Below are 20,970 nucleotides of genomic sequence, written 5' to 3' on the forward strand. Positions count from 1 at the left end.
CGTGGGCACGCCCAGCCCGGCGCGCGCCCGAGCAACCGGACGGCAGCGAGCCCCGCCCGGCCGGCCCTCATTGGCCAGGTCCCTCCTTCGCGTGTCGCCCGCCTCCTCCCCGTTTCCCCTTCCCCCGCCGGGCCGCGCCCACGCGATCCAGAGAACGGTCCCCGCGAGAGCGCACCCGCCGCGCGCTGCGTGCCGCGCCCCGTCCGCCCCGCCTCCACCCGGCCGTTGGTAGGCAAAGCGTTGTTGTCCGCTGGGGTGGGGACACGGGAGCGGTCAGTCTGCCCGGAAGGTCCTTTGAACGCTTGTCGGAGAAATAGCTGTTGAATACCTGTTATGCCTCAGGCGTCCTACTGGGCAGGGGATTACTGGAACGAACCAGGAACATATTAGGCTCCTTACTTAGTGCAGTTTACAGTCTATCGGGGAAGACAGACATTAATCTGTTACTAAAATGCAAGTAAAGCTGAATGATCAGAGCAAAGGAGGAGAATAAAGTGCGAAGAGAGGATGGGAGAGACGAACGTCAGCGAGTGAAGGTCAGGAAAGGCGACTCTGAAGTGATGCACACATCGCCTCCTTCCTCCCCCACCCGTGCACACGCACAAAAATATACCCACACGGACAAACATACTCCTGCACTCCTTAACCTAAAGACAACCACGGTTACGATAAATCTCTACCTGCCCACCTCTTTTAGAAGTTATAGGTACAGTGTAGGTCAAGGCCAGGAGATGCCCTCTAATCTGGTGGGTTCTGCAGACGACAGACAGGCTGCTTGAGATCCATATGTGGGCTGGTGAATCTCACAGAGATGTTTTCCTAAATGTCCAGCTTTTCCCACTGGAAAATGGGCCAGCAACATTGCACTTGCCATTAGGAACGCAATGCACTGTTAGCATGTGGTATGTCACAGTTAAATGGTCTGCTGTTTAAATTTTAAAGTGGTTTCTAGGTTTACTGCTTAAACTTGAAAACTGTCATGGTTGATAATTTTATTAATTTAGAAATATCCAGTGCTGTTTATGAGCTAGACATTGTTGATAGAAACCAGGTAGACTGGGAGCTGCCTTCATAAAGGTACCCAGTCTATTGAGGAAGAGAGGCACTGATTTCAGTGAGGTGTGGTTAAGGGTATGTGTCATGTGGAGGATGCCAAGACAGCCCAGAGAAAAGGCTAGTAGAAGTCAAGCTGGGGTTGTAAAAGGCTTGTGGGAAATGGTGGTTGAGCTAAGTTTTGAAGGACAAATAGAAATGGAAGAGTGAACGAGTTGGGGAGGAGAGGGTGGGATGAATATTCCAAGTACAGGAGCAGGCACCCCTATATGAAAGCCCAACACTTTTAAAGGGCTGGAAAAACTTCCACATGGCTGGAGCAAAAAGAATGTGTAGGCAGTAGTAAGACATGGGGCTAGATAGCAAAGTGGGACCATATCCTGAAGGACCTTGTTTGAGGAGCTAAAGAAATTTTAACTTGATGTCCGAAGCTAAAAGGACCAATGACTTCATAAAATTTGCTTTTTAGACAAGAAGTGGGAATAGGTGGTAGCCTGCAGCCTACTGGGGAAAAGAAGAGCAGGTTGGAAAGACAGAGGTAGAACCTGTAAATGGGACCTCCATAACCCACAGTCACTTGGAGCCTCCCTACTCCTCAGAGATCCAGGAAAACTTGGCCCTTCCACATCTAGATCTTAACTGCATTGGGCTTCTCTCTGTCCCTGTTCCTCTCAAGCCACCATTTTAGATCTGTTTGGGCACCAGGCAAGTTCTGCTTCTTTTTCCTCAGGAATGCCAATTACCCTCAATACTTTGTCATGCTCAACCACATTTACCCAAAATTGGCAGCATCACCAATAGCCGTCTTTCCCTCACTGGGCCACTTCCCTAAGCTCCATTCCTGCCAGGTGCTCCTCCCCACTGTGAGTAGCCCCCCAACTCACAGCTTCTCTTAGAGCAGCCCTGACAAGCCAATCTGCATCCCCCAGCTTCCCTAAGATTCTAGTGGATAAAAAGTCCTCTGTCTTGCTAGAGTTGACAAGCGAGTAGAAATGTGGGAAAGAGATGAGAAATGGGATCCTGAACGATGACAATATTCACAGAGAAAAAATCCAAAGGAAGAAGTTTGGCTGAAAAAATATGAATTCTGTTAGGATGAGGCTGAGTCTGAGGTACCTGAGCGACAGGCATCTAAGTGCAGGTATACAGGTAGCAGTTGGGCATATGGATCTAGAACTCAGAAGGGAAACCTGAAAAGGAGCTAAAAGTGTGCGAATTATTGATAAGCTCCAGGTAATTGAAGCCATGAGAGCAGATGAAGTCAGTCAAAGAAAGTACAAGAAGTACAGAATAAACTCAGGGGCTCCAACATTTAGGGGATGAAAATCCAAAGAGAACAATAAAGGGAATTCAGAGGAGCTACCTGAGATTTGGTAGGAAAGAGAAGACATATGGGGGAAGCCAAGGAAGGGAGGGGACAGGCAGCAAAATTAAATGTCTCAAAGACAAGCAAAATGAAGGAAAATGCCAGTTTATTTTGTCTTACATGGGGCTCAGTTAATGAGCCACTATTTCATTGTGGAGTGATGAGGGCAGAAGTCAGATTATAGAGCGTTGAGGAGGGAATGGAGAAAGAAAATGAAGATAGCTAATTCAGATTTATTTTTGCAGGAAGTTTGCCCATGAAGGAAGGAGAGTGATAGGATGGTAGCAAGGTTCCTTGTTTGGTTTGATTTTCAGATGGAAAAGGTTTGAGCAAGTTTATGGGCTTAGAATAAAGATACAGGCGAAGATGGGGGTGAATGGGGGTAGGAGACCAGATCCAAAGCCTTAATAAACAGGAGCTGATATCTGTTTCTCTAAAAAGGGAAAGATGGGAAAGTGGGAGGTCAGATGGAGAAACACATCTTCACAAAGAGGAAATTACCTTATAGCCTCAATTTTCTTAGTGAAAAAGAAGGCCCTCTTTCTGAAGTAAGGCCTCGCTTGAGAGTGGGCAGGATGTTGAGGTGGAGGGTTTGGAAAAAAAAGGGGAGGGGATGGGAGAATCTTCCTAATGATTCTTAGGGACCATCAGGCAGAAAAAAGTCATGATTTTCACCGGCAATGCATGAGAACCCAGATATATCTATGGAGCTGGAGAAGTTGAATTACGAAGATTGCACCAGACTGGGGTTTTGCTGAGTGAGTACAGGGAGAAACAAGGAAGCAAGAAGGTTGATAGGGAGAGAATAAATGAAATAATGGCTGTGAGAAATAGGTCAGAGGGAGGTAAATGCAGAGAGGAGAAAATGGAATGGTCAATGGCTGGCTGAGGTTGGAAGTGGGAGCAGATAAGTGGGAGACCATCTATCCTGGGGCATGATAACCATAGATAGGCTTCCAAAGTTTAAGATTACAGAGATGGGGCAGTCCTAGACAATGACAAGGAACAGGTTGTAACCGTGGAATGGGCAGCCAAAATGGAGCACAGGAGAAAGTAAAAGACCGTCAGTGCAGATGGTGTTGCTGGGGCTGACCACAGGCATGTTGAAGTTGTCCAGAATAATGGCAGGACTAAGAGTTGAGAAGAAAAGTCTGTAGACCAAATGTCAAAGTCTTCAGTAACTGGAGAAATGCTCAGGAGACAAAATGGAATGGAGAATGGTAAATCCCCACCCCCAGCTCCATGGTCTATAGAGATGGATCATATCCTCAGGGGAGAGGAAGGAGGTAGAATGTTCGCCAAGAAGTTAACGGTACTTTGTTCACACTGGAAAGGAGAGTCTGCTGAAAGACGGAGAAGGTTGGCAGGGAGGGTTTAGTGCAGAGATACTTCTGGAAGAAGGAAATACCAGAGCAGAATGGGAAGGTGGAACATTGGTACCTTAGGCAGTCAGTGCTGATGGGCAAGTTGAGCAAGGCTGACCTCAAAGTCTGACTTACAGGAACATCAGCATGGCCATCGGCAGACCCCAAGTGGCCTCCAGGGCCAAGGAGCAACCACTGATTGCAGTCCAATCAGCAAGCTGGAGACTTTGTTCATTTTCAGCCCACCTTTCAAGTACAGTATTTGTAAGAAGTGGTTTTGTGGCTCAGCAAAGCTCCGTCCTGGGGTAGCCAGTGATGTGGGTGATGGAAGCAACCAGAGCCCATGCAGCTGCCTAACCTCAGGCCTTTGCCCAGAGAGGAGAGGGGCAGTAGAAAAGCATGTCAGCCCAGGGCTTGCAGCTTCTGAAAAGCAGAGCCTTGGCAAAGGCTAGTGGCACAATTAGGTCTGAGTCGGGGTGTGAGAAAAAAACAGAATGTGCAATGCAGCTTCTTTAAAAGAAACACACACACGCACATGCGCAGCCCTGTAGCTCTATGTTCATAAATGAGATTAGTGCCTGGCTGACATCTAATAAAGATAACTTAATTCAGCCAACATTTACTAAGGATCTTAGTTCCTGTATATTTTCAGACTTGGCTGAAAGTTAATAGTCCCTAGTTGAGTATGTAATAGTTGAGTATGACAATGAACATTTTGTATTTGCAAATTTTTATATACTTTTTATACCACATGAATCATTCGCTAAATACCTAGCACTTTTTCCCAGGACAGTTTTAGAGCTTCTTTTCTGAATTGGCCAACTTCCATCTAATTGTCTCCCACTCAGTGCTCAATGGGGGGCCTCCCTCCTGCCCTGCCTCTCTCCTGCTCTGCCAGTAGTCTGAGACCCTCCAAAGACAGCCTCTTTACAAGCCCTCCCCTTATTCTCAACTATGACAACCCTGCAATTATCACCTCATATTCCCTCCCCCCAGCCTCTTTGGCACCCTCTCTGTCACAGCTTCTCCAGAGTTGGGGGCCCCTCTCTCTCTCCACTTCGCCCTTCCCTGCACTCTCCAAGCATTCTCAGCCAATCTCTGCTGCTATTGAACTTTTTCCACCCCCCTTTTGCTGGCTCAAATCCTTTTTGGAATAAGAGTATAAAAAATGTATCAAGCTATCTTCCTTTTGCTGTTAACCACTTAGTTGTGGATACCCCAGAGCCACCACTTCCTTTCTTCTAGTACCTTCACACCTAGCCTCAACCATGCCTCCAAAATGTAAGTAGTCTGGGTTCTACCTCTACCCGCCTGCTGAAATCACTTAAGTTTATCAAAATCTCCTTCAAATTCAATAGAGTTTAATCATTGCTCTTCTTACTCAACCTCTCTGCAGCACTTGACACTGCTGAACATTTCCAATTTCTAGAAACTCTCCACAGTCTTGGTTTCTCCCACACTGCATTACCCAACCTTCTCTTGGATTTCTCACTCCTCCTCTGCTTTGACAGAACCTATTTTCTTTCTCATGCCTAAAGACTTGCTGGCCCCTTTGCCTCTCTGTTTCCATGCTTGCTTCCTCAGTTGGCTCATCCCTCCATTTGGAAGCCAAGTGCCACTTCAGGTCTTCATTCTAACTGCTGATGGAATGTATCTAAATACAATTAAAATAATTGATGAAGGTTATCATAAAAGCTCACTGCCATCCAGTCGATTCCAACTCATAGTGACCCTACAGGACAGAGTAGAACTGCCCCATAGGGTTTCCAAGGCTATAAATCTTTATGAAACCTGACTGCCATGTATCGACTGGTGGGTTCGAACCACCCACTTTTTGGTTAGCAGCTGAGCTCTTTAACCACTGTGCCACCAGGGCTGTAAAGTTATCACAGCACACTACAATTGTCTAGTTCTTCTCAGTTTACAAAGTGACTTCACATCCATTATCTCATTATTCTCAGAAAGAGCAAGTACAATCCCTATTTAATAATTACAGAAGCTGGAGTTCAATGACATATCAAGTCCAAACTAATCTTGCACCCAAAACTCACTTTTCTTTCCACATTTCTCATTTCTATTAATGGCAAAAAGTACCTCAATCTCTAGGTCAGAAACTTTGTACCAGTTTTAATTCTCTTCTCTCCTCCCACCCCTTATTTCTGTCCCAAAGTTCTATTGAGTCATTTTTCCAAGTGTCTAAGGTTTGCCTTCTTTGTTAGGATCTGCCATTTTATATGTCCCCATACACCCTCACTCCTATCAGGTCAATGACTTGGCTGTCATCATCCAAACTTTGCTTACCTGCTACTGGCTACTCCTGATTGCTAACCATAGGTCACCCTGTACTTTCAGTTCCAAGAAAACTTTCATATTGAAAATACTTTCAGCCTATGAGAAAAGAATTACAAGTTTTCAAGAAGCTATTCCATGTTATTTTTCTCCTGAAAGTTTTTATTTAAATTTTCTTTTCAGTTAAAATGATTGAGTAGTTGCACGAACCCATTCATTTACTGCCCACTGCTGTGTGGCCACAATCTGCCAGCTGTTTTAGCACTGAGTTGCAGAAAGGCCAGTGTGACCAGACCCCTGCCCTCAAGGAGCTTATGGTCTAATGAGAAATGTGTCCATATTCCCCTTGGAAAGAATGTTATACTTGAGTTTAAAACTGTATTGACTCAACATCATTCGTCATTAAAAAAAATTTTTTTAAGTCGTCATTGAGTCAACTCAAAACTCATACAATTCCATGTGTGTCAGAGCAGAACTGTGCCCCATAAAGGTTTTCAATGGCTGATTTTTTGGAAGTAGATTACCAGGCCTTCCTTCCAAGGCACCACTGGATGGACTCAAAACTTCAACCTTTCAGTTAGCAGCCTAGCATATTAACCATTTGCACCACCCAGGGACTCCCCATTACTCGTTAGGGACATGCAAATTAAAACCACACTAAGTTATCACTTCATACCCACTAAGATCGCTATGATTTTAAAAACGGAAAACAACAGGTGTTCACAAAGTTGTGGAGAAATTGGAACTTCCATCCATTGCTTGTAGAATGGTAAAATTGTACAGCCACTACGGGAAAGAATTTGGCAGTTCCTCAAAAAGTTAAACATAGAATTACCATATGATCCAGCAACTCCATTCCTAGGTCTATACTCAAAAGAATTGAAAGCAGGAATGCAAACAGAAACTTGTACACGAATGAATGTTCATTGCAACACTGCTCACAATAGCCAGAAGACAGAAACAGCCTAAATGTCCACCAACAGTTAAATGGATAAACAAAATGTGGTACTGTCTTAGTTATCTAGTGCTGCTATAACAGAAATACCACAAGTGGGTGACTTTAACAAATTTATTTTTTTACAGTTTTGGAGGCTAGAAGTCCAAAATCAGGGTGCTGGCTCTAGGAGAAGGATTTCTATCTCTCTGGGCTCTGGGAGAAGATCTTTGTCTCTTCAGCTTCTATTCCTTGGCTCCTCGGTGATCTTCATATGGCATGGCATCTATCTTCCTCCATCTCTGCTTGCTCACTTCCTTATTTTATATCTCAAAAGAGATCGATTAAGAGACACCCTACACTAATAGTGTGTCATTAATATTACAAAGAAAAAAGCCCATTCCCAAATGTGATTATAACCACAGGTATAGGGTTTTTTTTTTTTTTTTTTTTTTTATAGGGGTTAGGATTTACAACACATTTTTGAGGAATACAATCTAATCCATAACCGGTACATATATAAAATGGAATATTACTCAGCCAGAAGGAGAAATAAAGTCCTGATAGATGCTACAACATGGATCAACCTTGAAGACATTATGCTAACATCAGTCACAAAAGGATAAATATTGTATGGTCCCACTTATATGAAAAATCTAGAATAGGCAAGTGTATAGAGACCAAAGTTTACTAGTGGTTACCAGGGGCAGGCAGGAGGGAGCGGGAAAGAGAAACTCATTACTTAAGGGACACTGAGCTTCAGTTGGAAATCCTGACTGCAGTGGAGTAGTGGTTAAGAGTTCAGCTGCTAACCAAAAGGTTGGCAGTTCAAATCCACCAAGTGTTCCTTGGAAACCCTATGGGGCAGTTCTACTCTGTACTGTAGGGTCACTATAAGTCGGAATTGACTCAATGGCAATGGGTTTAATGGGAGCTTCAGTTAACTAGAACACCAAGCCAAACCAGTTGCCATCAAGTCAATTCTGACTCATGGAGACCCCATGTGTTTCAGAGTAGAACTGCGCTCCATAGAGTTCTCACTGGTTGTGATCTTTTAGAAGTAGGTCGCCAGGTCATTCTGCTGAGGCACCTCTGGATGGATTCAAACCCCCAACCTTTCGGTTACTAGCCCAGCACTTAACCATTTATGGCACACAGGGACTCCTGAGCTTCTGTTAAGAGTGATGAAAAATTTGGAAACAGTAGTGATGGTTAAACATCATGATGAACGTAATTGATGTTACTGAACTGTACATGAAAAAATGTCAAAATGACAAATGTTTTGTTACATGTATGTTTACCACAATAAAAATAAAAAAGCTGCATTTGCCAAGGACTGTGGTAGTGATATGGTGGGTTACAGAGAGCCAGCCCTCAAGGAGCTCACGGTCCAGTCAAAGAGACATGTACTCATATGGTGGCAACAAAACATTGGATTCATTTTGCCCTGTTAGTTTTTCATGATATTCCTGGACTAGCAACACAGTAACCTCCGGGTTCCAGACCCAAGCCTCCCCTGTAGGCTGGGCAGGCCTCTGGCAGCAGGGCTACTCCAGAAGCAACGAGGGTCACCATTTCAGGGTGAAGGAGAAAGAAAAGGTAGAGGCAAGAAACAGAGGGGTTCTGGGGCCAGCAAATAAGGCAGCAAGTTCCCAGGGCAAAGTTAAAGGCTGGTCCGGTGGCTGAGCAGGGGAGGAAAGGAGGAACCAAGGCTAGTAAATTTGAATATAAACTAAGGAAAACCCCCAAAACATATTTCATCATGTCTCAAAACAGCAGTAAATACTTGGTAAAACTTTTATGCATTTTTTATTACAGCAAGTACAGAAAGACACAAAGAAGACAATAAACATTATAACAGAACTACTATCAACATCTCCATATATATTTTATTTAAATGGTCTTTTACGGTGGAATAAGAACAAATGCATGTACCCTAAAATAGGCAGAATCAAATTTGGGGTTTCCCTTAGCAATTGGTTGAAATATGGCTAAATATAGCACGTAATTTGATTCAAGATAATGGAGCTACAAGAAAGTTGATCTAATCGCTATACTCACTCATTCATATATACGTTTACCAAATCCCTATTAAAGTCTTACCATGTGCTAGGCACTTGGCCTGATTTCATGTAGTCCAGATGCCAGTCCTCTCTTTGCTTCCTAGGAGAGAGCACCTGGACATGAGGGGCTTTTTCCTGCCACACAGGGCTTTACTGTCAGAACCACCAGTTCCCACTCTGACCTCAAGTCTTTAGGGAAATTTTCCCCCCTCACAAAAAGACATGCCCCCCACATGCAGGTCCACAGACCTGTCAGACTAGAAGGGTGGCATGATCTCACTCTCCTCCTGCCAGAAGTGAAGAGCGCTCATGTAGATAACCCAAACCAACCAAAGAGGAGGGCTAAGAGAGGGAGATCCAGACTGTGAAAGTGGCAAAGAAGCTGAGGAGGTATGAAAGCTAAGGAGGCTAAGGGGCTGAGAACCTAAGGAGACTGAGGAGGTTGGGAGCCTGAGACTTGAGGAATCCAAAGCTGTGGAATCAAGGAAGTTGAGTGGCAAGGAGACAGGGAGGTCAAGAGGCTGAGAAGTTGAGGAGGTGAGAAGGCTGAAGAGGTTGAAGAGATGAGAAGGCCAAGAAGGTTGGGAAGGTAGGAGAAACTAAGGAAGCTAGGGCTGAATGCATGGAGGGCAAGGAAGTTGAGGAGGTGATAAGGCTGAGGAGAGGCTGGAGAGGCTGGGAAGCTGGGGACGTAGAGGAGGCTGAGACACTGAAGCTGCTTCAAGAAGAAGAGGGCAGAGAACAGTACCTGGCTGAAAGGGTAGGGTCCTGTAGTTGGAAGGGAGGTAGTTCCTAAAGCAAGGGCCAAAAGTACTTTTTCAAATGCCTACAGTTCTGACTGCGCCTGTCTCTTTAGCAAATGAATGTAAACAGGAGGCCCCATTTAAGCAAGCTTCACGTAACAGCCCCTGCTTTGCCTGACATTCGTGACTCCGTGTTTAACCTCCTTTATGGTACAAACAAATAGCAGGTCATGCCCACTGTTCCATTCCTTGTAGCCTTTATAATAACTTCTAGGGATGTAAATATAGAATATAAAATAATTTACCTTAAAACCTTGACTGTGAAAAGTGAATCGTTTTGACAGATGACTATCAGTTTTAGGGTGCTGAACTTTTAAAGCTTCAAATTTATAGGCAGGAGATTTGGCTATTTTAAGGAGATATTTGAACTGATTGGAAGCTCACCTAATAGGCAAGATTCCACTTGCCAGTAATTACTGCCAATACTCCACTTTACCATTAATGATTTTGGTAAAGTAAAATAATTTCTCCTTTACAACTCTGAAAATTATATCAAATAATTATTGGACAGTGCTATTCGATCTGGACAAAAGTAAATCAACTTAAAGTCCTGGAAGAGCTTATCCAAAATTTAAGGTGGAGATGGTTTGCAACTACTTGCTTAAATTGTGCATCTGCTCTCATATATATAATAAAGCACATAGAGGGCACAGTTACAGATACTTCTTAGACATACCCAAATACCTCGTGAGATTGGTTTCTGGGTTTGAAGGATTAGGACCATAGTCTTGTGGGACCTCTCAGTCAATTGGCACAACATAGTTCATAAAGTTTATGTTCTATATCCTAGTTTGGTGAGTCATGTCTGGGGTCTTAAAAGCATGCAAGCGGCCATTTAAAATACAACTATTGGTCTCTACTCATCTGGAGAAAAAGAGAAAGAAGGAAATCAAACACTCAAAGAAGAAACTAGTCTACAGGACTAATAGTCTACACAAACCACAGCCTGAGACCAGAGAACCAGAGAACTAGATGGTGCCAGGCTACCACTACTGACTGCTCTGATCAGGGACACAGTAGATGGGCCCTGACAGAATGAGAGAAAAATGTGGAACAGAACCTCAAATTCTTAAAAAAAAAAAAAAAAAAAAACCTAGACTTACTGAACTGGTTGAGACTGAAGGACTCCCCTAGACCACTGCCCTGAGATATTCTTTAAACCTTGAACTGAAACTAGCCCCTGAGGTCGCCTTCTAGCTAAATAACAAATTGGCTCAAAAAATAAAGAATATCACCTGTGAGTACTGTGCTTCTTTACAAAATCATCTGTATAAGATCAAACGGTCAACAATTACTTTAAAACAAAGTTGAGAATATAAGGGGGCAGGGAAACAAGATTAAGGGAAACAGAACAACTAGAACGGGAAAATTCAGAATGTTCACACGTTGTGAAGAATATAACCAATGTCACTGAACAATTTGTGTAGAAATTATTGAATGGGAACCTAAACTGCTGTGTAAACCTTCACCGAAAACATAATAAAATATATGTTTTTCAAATTGCACATCTGCCTATTAAAGCTAGTGTTTTCTGTCATAGATGCTAGATTGCCAAGCATCCTACTGCTAAATTTCAGTCCCATCTGGAATGTATATTACACAGGCCAGGGACTCGGGAGCTGCTGCCTCCGTATCATCATGTCATAATATATATTATCTCATTTTAATTTTATAAATTATATGTTCTACAAAAGCTGAATTACCTGACATTGCCCTAACAAGTTCTAGGAATTTGTGTTCCTGACACTTTCCCAAAATAAATCTTTAAGCTAGTTGGCTACAAATATTGAAATTCAATCAGTGTCAGCACATTTTGAAGACACGTCACACTTGTCTCAATGTCTTTAGATAAACAGAGTAAGCCAAGAAAAAAAGTCTTTCTCCCAAACTTCAAACTATAAGAAAAGCTTCAAAGATCCATAAGAAACTCCTTTAAAAAAATAAAATTTGATTTACAATACGGGGCTGTTGTATTTTATGCAAGGAAGATGTCCCTAAAGACTTTATATAATTGAAAACATTAATTCAAGGCTGAGTCGGACAAATGATGGCCTTTATTTTTGCTATGTATCTGCTAATGAAGAAATACCATGTAGTAATACTTAGATGCAATTTACAATTTACTAAGCCAACCAGTTTTAAACATGTGATTCTTAACTATTTTTTAATTTGTGAGGATTTTCACTGTCTCAAACTTTGCATAGGAAGTTGACTTATTAATATCTTCATAATTCTGTGCTTCAAATTTGAATAATTGAAAAAAACGTTAAATATGATTATGCTACATAAGAAACTGGAGGAGGTTACGGAAAGGAAAATAAACTGGAGAATACACATTAAAATAATCTGGCTTAGCTAGCAAACATTTTCTCTTCATAATAAGCATCTGCAGCATATATGATAAAATATATGATTAGTAATATAGTAATACATGATTAATAACACAAAGAACTATTACAAATCAACAGTAAAAAAAGAGATAAACTTTATTTTTAAAATGGGCAAAAGAACAAGTGTTTCATAGAAATACAACTTATAAACATGAAAAGATGCTTGACATCAGCAATAATTAAAGAAAGTCAAATTAAAGCAATAAGTTTCACCCTATCAGATTGGCAAAGGTAAAAAAGACTGAGAAAATATCTATTGTTTTCATAGATGTGAGGAGGGAGGGAAAGAGGACTTTAATAGCTGTTAAAGAAGGTGATTTAGCAACTTACATAAAACCAGAAAGTTCACTTCTGGGAATTTGCCCTAGGAAAATAAATACACGTCAAATGACCAAAGGTACATAAACATTGTTTATGGGAACCAGGTTGTGGCTGCCTACATCATCCACTCAGGTTCCCCTCTGCACCAACCCCCACACACAGCTCCATCCCGTCAGTGGCTTCCAGGAGGAATCCAGTCACATGGGGAACACTGGGATTTTTGCAGTTTACTAAAATGGGCAGGAATAGGGACAGGGTATCACGTCTCTCAGTGGCGATTCACTGGAAAGTCCTCCAAAGATCTGCCTCTTCACTTGGGCCTCCAACTTTCCCCTGACTAACCTTGTAGCCCCTCCCAGACCTTTATTATTCAAAAGAGTTCTTCCTCTTAGGAAATTTGGTGGCCAGTCTTGTAAGGCCAGGCCCCAGAGGCTGGCATCTCTCCTACAGGCAGCCCTTACCAGAACATCTTCTCCACCTAAGAGGCAGTATTTCTCATACTAGCTGCAAAGAACTTGAAATTTTCTCTGTTGTTACATTTGTAATAGTGAAAAACTGGCAAAAATCTAAACAGACATGTATAAGAGATTCGATAATAACATTATGGTACGTTACAAACGACTAGACTTTGAAAAGAATGAGCTGGGTCTATTTTGGACTGAAATGAAATGGCGTGTAAGATGTACAATTAAAGGGGAAAAAACTTGGAGAATAGTATATCTACCATGATCACACTGTGTCTTATACATAGAAGTACCCCAAGTGCCTAGAACAAAGTAGGTGCACAATAAATATTTGTTGAATGGATAAATGTAAAGAGAAAGATCTAGAAGGCCTAGAACATTGTCTGTTCTGTTCTCTGCAGTCTCCCAGCAGCTGGGAAATTGCCTGGCCCATAGCATCTTCTTAAAAAAAATACAACAGTTATCAGCAACTAACTCTGGGGAAAGAGACACTGAAGAAAGAAAAGAGGTCACCTTCCACCTTATTTAATTCTATATTATTTATCTTTTCTTACAAGCATGTAATACTGTTATGACCAACCAACCAGTTGCTATCAAGTCGATTCTGACTCATGGCGACTCCATGTGTGTCAGAGAAGATCTGTGCTCCATAGGGTTTTTAATGGCTGATTTTTTCACAAGTAAATCACCAGGCCTTTCTCCAAAGGTGCCTCTGGGTGGTCTCGAATTTCCATCTTTTTGCTTAGCAGCCATGTGTTAACTAAAGGGACTCCAATACTGTTGTTAAAATTTATAATAGTAGAGGTAGGGTGCAGAAAGCTTGGAATTCTTAGAAAAATATAGGTAAATAACTGTGACATCCTACAATCTGTTATCCCCAATCTTTTCCTCAAATTATTCTCACTTTAACTACTTCACTCCAGCAATTTTTCTCATTCATGGATCTCTCTAATAAATCCAGGAAAAACTTAAAGTTAGTATCTGTATAACTGTTCCACTATGCCTGTTTAACTAAAAATCCTTTCCATATCTATTTGTAAGTCCGTAAATGTAAGCCTTAGGTCACAAGACCTTTCGATTACCCAAAAAAACCCCAACAGCCTTTAATGTAGTATAAACTAACACATTTATTGTACTAAAGGAGCCCTGGGTGGCACAGTGGTTAAGAGCTATGGTACAGAGTAGAACTGCCTCATAGGGTTTACATTACTGTAGGGGGGGTATCAATTGGTATAATCACTGTTATGGATTGAACTGTGCCCCCCCCCAAAAAAAATGTGTTGTAAATCCTAACTCCTTATACCTGCAGGGGGTCCTGGTGGCACAGTGATTAAGAGCTCAGGCTGCTAACCAAAAAGTCAACAGTTCGAAACTACCAGCCTACTCCTTGGAAACCCAATGGTGCAGTTCTACCCTGTCCCTTACCCTTCCCCACCCCCTAAGCTCCATGCCAAGTCTCTGTCTTGATCTTTGTCTACCTTGTCCCTCCAGGACATCCAGAGTCAGTAATCCTCCCTTACACCCAGCTCTTCTTGATACCCACCTATCTATCACTGCTGCTAAGTGCCAGGAGGCTCTGCCCCTGGCTTGGTGCCTACACATGGCCTTCTCATGGTTGCTCTGGGTTCCAGTCTCCTCAGGTGGATGGAACATCGGTTACTACATTTCTGAATCCTCTACATTTCAACCAAATGAATTAAACCTATGCCATCTCTCAGAAGTGTGAATGACGGCAACTCCAAGATGGACATACAAGCCCTCTGTTAACAGAGCTCACAGCCTACTATTGGGGGAAGCAGTGCAGAAGAGCCCATGATTTTTTTCTGCCAAGGATGAGAGGGTGTCAGAAAGCCTGATGGAAGAGGTGACATTTGACCTGGGTCTTGAAGGGTATGTGAGTCCTCACCTTGAAGTTGGAAATGGCGGGGGCAGTGTGTGGAGACATTCCAGACAGAGGAAACTGCATGAGCCAGAGGCACTAAGGACATGAAAAGCCCAGCCTCTTTGCAGTTGAAGACTGAGTTTTCAGTAAATTTTTCTAATTATGAAACGTTTTCCCAAAATAAGGCAGAGCTTGGGTGTGTTCTCTTCCAAATCCTTACTGGGAGCAAATCCTTATCCTTTCAAAGTAGATACTTTTTTTGTAAATACCCCAAAATCAACTAACAGATAATCTGGTGATTCATGGGGGTTATCAAATGGTTCATGCTCTACGGAATGAGTGAAAAAGATGACTAAGTAGTGAAACTGATCTTCTTGGCCCTTAAAGGAACTCTAAAAGCAATTTTACAGTTTAGTGACCAAGCCCGAAATATAAGAATTATCCTAGGCTACTCTCTCAGCCCCTACCTTCACATTAAATATCTCACCAAGATCTATAATCATTTCCCTAACCACTAAATGACTCCACGGTCTTTGTCACCCCACTTCTTCACAGTCTCTTTCTGCCACATCTCACCTAGATGAGCCAAATGTGCAGAATGACGAACATGTTTTTGGTTGGATGGACGGTAGGGGAAACCAGATTATCATTTCCTGTTTGATGAAAAATGTTAATTGTTATGTCCTTAGAGAACACATGGAACTGTGGGCTTATGCTTCACAATAAACATACACAATGTCATGCATTAGATGGCTCTATCATACTCCGAGAGTTACAAAAGGTTTGTAACTCCCTCTGGGAATTCTTTTAGAGGGCATATTCCCCACCCATGTTACAAGGACAAGCTACATTAGCCTCATCCCACATCTTTCTGTCTTTAGACTTTTCCCCTAATCCAATCCTTCCTCATTACTGCCAGAGTCAATGCATCAGAAATCTTTCCATGATTTTTCATCTTAGCACGATCAGCAAGGTTCTTCACACTTCTGCTCTGGTCTCTCTCTCCACACACATTGAACTATTAATACTTTCTGTGGGACATACACCTTCTCATTCCCCTGTGCTGGGAAGGTACATGGGTCCCCACTCCTGCTCTTCCTGGTGAAATCCAGCTCATCTTTCAAGGGTCAGCAACATCGTCTCCTCCTTCATGTGTCCTTCACTATCTCCTTCAGACCCTAAGCAGATCTCCTTCTCCCCACGAGGTCAAACACCTAGCTAGCTGTGCCCTTAGAGCACCTGCTATCTGCAATGTCACCATCTACCCAGGGGTTATGGCTCCCACCATTCAGTGAGCACCTTGAGGACAAGTCCTGGGCTTTTTCATCCCAGTAGTGCCTGGGACAAAAGAGATACTCAAAAAAAGTTTTTTTTTTTTTGTATGAATAAACAAAAGAATGAAGCATTCTAAGAATGTTTTAGCAACAGTAAAAAAAAAAAAAAAGTTGTCATCAATTCCAAGTCATGGCAACCCCATGTGTGTCAGAGTAGAACTGAGCTCCATAGGGTTTTTGGTGGCTGATTTTTCAGAAGTAGATCACCAGGCTTTTCTTCTGAGAAGTCTCTGGGTAGACTCAAAACTCCAACCCAGGGACTACCCTTAGCAATAATATCATCATAAAAATAAGCCCACGGTTTCCCAAAATCACTGCTATTAAGCATAAAATTATTCTGATATATATATATATTTTAAAACAGTGTCAGATTATACCTATATTGGACATTGCAGAAAAAAAGTCATTTCTTAAAAACATGAATTAAGGTTTCAGTGATACCGTCCCCTGATTTTAAAATATTAAAAATGTGTCATACTTAAACACCTAATAAACCCAAACCAAACCCATTGCCATCAAGTCAATCTGGAAACCCTACGGGGCAGTTCTACTCTGTCCTATTGGGTGACTATGAGTATGAAACACCTAAGAGTCAAGACTAATTACGCCAGTAATTATTTATCACTCTCATCTCTGTATTCCAGCCTAGGATACTAGGATACAGACAGAAGTCAGAAGGGATGAAAATTTGATGACTAAGCAAGGCATTATTATAAAAATAAAAAGAAAGTAGTATCTAATTTACTGATACCATTCTAAGTCCTTCAGCGTATGTTTTCATTATCTACTGCTACTAAAACAAAACTACCACAAGTGGATAGCTTTAAAAACAAATTTATTCTTTCACAGTCTAGGAGGGTGGAAGTCCAAATCCAGGACACCAGCTCCAAGGGAAGGCTTTCTCTCTCTGTTGGCCTGGGGTAAGGTCTCGGCATTCATCTTCCCCTGGGTCTAGGAGTTTCTCAGCACAGAGATCCCAGGTCCAAAGAACATGCTCCACTTCTGGATCTTCTTTCTTTCATATCTTGAAAGAGATTAACTCAAAATACAACCTGATCCTGTAGATTGTGTCCTGCCTCATTAACATCGTAGAGGTCAGGATTTGCAACACATAGGCTAATTAAGTCAAATCACAAAATGAAGGACAACCACACAATACTGGGAATGAAGGCCTGGCCAAATTGACACAGATTTTGGGGGTACACAATTCAATCCATGCCAGAGTATATGCTTCAAACCAACAAACTAGAAGATTCTTACCTTCATCCTCCTCAGGTCAACCCAGCCAAGATCTCCTTTAGAGAACATCACCAATGTGCTAGGCAGACCCTGCACTAGGTAGGTTGGGTAAGATTCACCCTCGACCCTGAGGAGCTCTCGGTCTAGTCTGGGAGATGCTTCCTGGATGTGATCGCTCTGACAAAGGGTCATTTTCGTGGCTGGAGCATGGATGGAGGCACCCTGACCAGCTTGGAGCACCATCCATCCCCCAAGGAGCTCATCTTGTCACTTTATTTCATCTTGCAGGCTACCATTGATTTTCATACTTATTACTTCCACAGAATTTGCATTTTTTCAAATATAAATTCATGCCTCCAAACAAGCCTTTATAAAACAGAAATCAGCCCTTCCTATGTGCCTTGTCAAAGATTTTGAGCTGGCATCTGATGTCCCAGCTTGCCAGCCGGTGGCCCTGGAAGGAAAGACCAGGTCCCCCAGCCCAGGAAGTGGGGCTTTTCAGGCTGGCACTTTGGGCATCAGCTACCTACCTTACACACCCCTTTCTTATGACCCTTGGATGATTCCGCCCTCCCAGCAGGCTTAAAGGGCCAATTACCCCAGCTGCCTGGACCCAGCTGTTGTCAGTTGTTGTCAAGTTGACTCTGACCCATGGTGACCCATGTATACAGAGTAGAACCACTCCACAGTGTTTGCAAGGCTGTGACCTTTTGGAAGCAGGTTGCCAGCCCTGTCTTCTGAGTTGCCTCTGGGTGGGTTCCAACCGCCAACCTTTCAGCTAGCAGTCAAGCACTTAAATGCTTACACCACCCAGGGACTTTTTTGCTGGCTCCCAGGGCTGCCGTGATCATAGGGTTCTAAGCATTCCAACTCTACTCCCAGCCAACGCCCTTTTACCCTCTCTTTTCTCTCTCACTTTCCTAAAGCAGTAGATCGATGGGGCAAGAGATCACGAAATCTGGATTGTGGGTAGGGTCACATGTGCATGGGGCACCTGGCAGGGGCTGCCTTTCACCAGTGTTGCAGGAAAAGGCATGGCCCTTTCAGCCTCCTCTCAAGAACCTAGTGGGTCCTGCCATGAGGTCTAAGGATGAGGGTCTCAAAAACCAACCATGCACCCCAACTCTGAGTAGATGAAGAGACAAATGGCTACATCAAAGCCCTTGGCTCCAGGAGAAACCTGCCTTCACCCCAGCCTGACACCTGTGATGGCTTTTTCCCTCCATTTGGGCTGCCAAGGTTTAAGGAAGAAGCTAACTTTAAGAAACACAGTAACAGATTTTATAATATTTTTTTAGTGTTGTAGGACTGCAATTTCCTCATTCTCCTCATAACACAGAAGTTGATTATTACTTTTAACTTTCAAACATCCAATAGCTAAGCCATTTTCAGTGCCACAATATGAAAGTAAAGGCAGCCTTTATCTCTAAATGCAGAGGATGTCCAAAACTAAATCTCCATTTCTCTGGGAAGTTCTACTGTTCACAGCACATCTACGAATATACATTTAGAACACTGAGAATTCACAAGACCAGGCTAACCACTTTCAACGCAGTGTTCTGACACAGTAATGAAGACGTGATGGCTGTCCACCCTGATGTGGACTTTTCCGCAGCTTCCCAAGTGGTCTGCTCTGCAAACCCTTACCCAGGTGCCAAAAAATGACCTCCAGCTGCAAGGAGACTTCTCTGGTTTTCTCAGTGTGCCATTTAAATACTGTCCTTTTCTATACATACCATAATGTTAAAAAGCTGGAACATGGGCTCAGACGTTCTCTGTCTCCATATTCCCCTTGGTGGCCTGTTAGGTTATAGATCTATCATCTACAGATCTATAAAATTTTCTTGAAATTATTCGTATTCTTCTATTCAAATCACCTGTATGGAATACAAAGTACATGTTTACTTCTCAAGCAGATACCCTGCCACATTCGGATCAACTTAGCATGTCAGAAACAACATTTAATCCAAGTGTCATAATACTTGAAAAATAGAAATAACCTAATACGCACAAATACAGAATGGTGAACTTAATGTGTGTCATACACTCAATGGACTATTATAGTTATTTAAAATGATGGCAAGAAAGACTGTTAAAACCAAAGCCATCTGCTACGACATAAAGGGGAAGAAAGTAAGAAATACAAATGCATAGAGAGCATGATTACAATTCTATTTTAAAAATGAACATAGGAAAAATAGAAGAAATATACCAGAATGCCACTAGAATATTATAATTCTTTTTCTTTTCTCTTTTTTCTAAATTGTATTTAATGTGCAGGCATTTTTATAATAAAAAATAAACTTTTACAATCAAAATGCCATTTTCTATCACGAAGGTCACCCCCTCTCAGTCTCCCTGTCAAATTCAATGACACAAACAACCTGCTTTCTCTGGAACCATCTTAGATTCTCTTCTCTTCTTCATCTCTATGTCAAATCTACCTCCATGTCAAATCCATCACCAAGCCCCAAGACTTCTCCCCCAGGACCTCACTCAGATTCTCCTCTTTTTCCGTACATCCCACCTGGACTGATGCCAAACCTCCTGGCTGATTTCTATCTCCTTATCTCTTGCCTATGACAAGGCTCCTGCACAGTCATCAACACATACTTCAATAAATGCTGTTTTCATTACATAGCACTTCCCCTGCCCGAGAACCCGTCTTTTTTTTTTTTTTAATTCACCCCTTCTTACCTAATTTTGGAGCCCTGGTGGCACAGTGGTTAAGAGTTCGGCTGCTAACCAAAAAGTCACAGTTCAAATCCACCAGTGCTTCTTGGAAACACTATGGGGCAGTTCTACTCTGTCTTCTAAGGCTGCCATTAGTCAGAATCAATTCGACGGCAACAGGTATCACACATTTTAATTCCATGCATAACTTAAACTTAAAAGGCATTATAGTATTGTTTAGTACATTTTTACCCACATGTTAACCTTTTCAAATATCATTTGGTCAGTTGACATTTGTCCTCTCGTAATTTCCTTAAGGCAAGTCATAGAATAACATAACCCAAGTGCTGAATGTCCTACAATTCACAGAACATTCTTCCCCCAACCCCACAACAAAGAATTATCCAGCCCCAAAATGTCAATAATGCCCAGGTTGAGAAACCCAACTTCCAACTGACCTCAGTTTCATCTATTTGGATTAGAAAATTTTCCTGAATTAACAATACCCAACTCTGATCGTGTCTTTGCTTTGAATTATCTCAGAATGTACAAAGTGCTATCTATTAACTGGTATATAAGAATCATAGAATCTCAGAATCAGAAAAGACTTTAAAAGTCATATAATCCAACCACTTCATTGTGAGCACTGCTTTGTAAACATCTGTTGCATATAAAAAAGTTGTCTTTCCTCAACTAGATTACAAGCTATTCCATTAAATCTTTTTATATTTATGCATGCTGCAAACATCTGTATATAAAGTACCCACTACTATGTAGCAAGCACTATCCTAGGCG

This window comes from Loxodonta africana, chromosome 10 (genome assembly GCF_030014295.1).
Source record: "Loxodonta africana isolate mLoxAfr1 chromosome 10, mLoxAfr1.hap2, whole genome shotgun sequence".
In the NCBI taxonomy this organism is placed as follows: domain Eukaryota; kingdom Metazoa; phylum Chordata; class Mammalia; order Proboscidea; family Elephantidae; genus Loxodonta; species Loxodonta africana.